Source organism: Trachymyrmex cornetzi, unplaced genomic scaffold (assembly GCF_001594075.2).
Source record: "Trachymyrmex cornetzi isolate Tcor2-1 unplaced genomic scaffold, Tcor1.1 scaffold568, whole genome shotgun sequence".
NCBI lineage: Eukaryota > Metazoa > Arthropoda > Insecta > Hymenoptera > Formicidae > Trachymyrmex > Trachymyrmex cornetzi.
Window position 1 is genome coordinate 32,911 of NW_017299880.1, and position 548 is coordinate 33,458.

Here is a 548-nt window from a genome sequence, read left to right on the forward strand (position 1 = left end):
GATTAAGTAATTGGCGTTGGTGAAACTGGCCCAAATGGAGATTCTTTACGAGAAGCATCATTTGGGCCAGTTTCACCAACGCTTATTGCTTGTTTTACCTTTTTTTTAAAAAAGTAAGTTTATATATAATTTTAAAATTTTATACAGAGAATCTTTTATACACATGATACATATCATTAGAGTTAAATAAATAATAAATAATTATAAATAACAAGTATAAATTACAGACATCATTATTGTGTTTGCTTCAAATGTATTAACCATATTCTAGGTATAGTAAGAAACTTGACTTTATTTCATTGGGACGCTTACTACATCTAGAATATGTTATTCCTACATTTAAAGAGGACGCAATAATGATGTCGTAACGTCTGTAATTTATACTATAGATTTATAATATATGACAGTTATTTCACAAAGGAACATCTTGTGTTGGCTCACATTGAAAATTTTTCATTAACTTGTTAAATATTGAAAGAAGCCTTCGATTTATTATTACCGTATAAATCATAAAAGGTCGTCGATGCACCACAGCACAATCATCACCA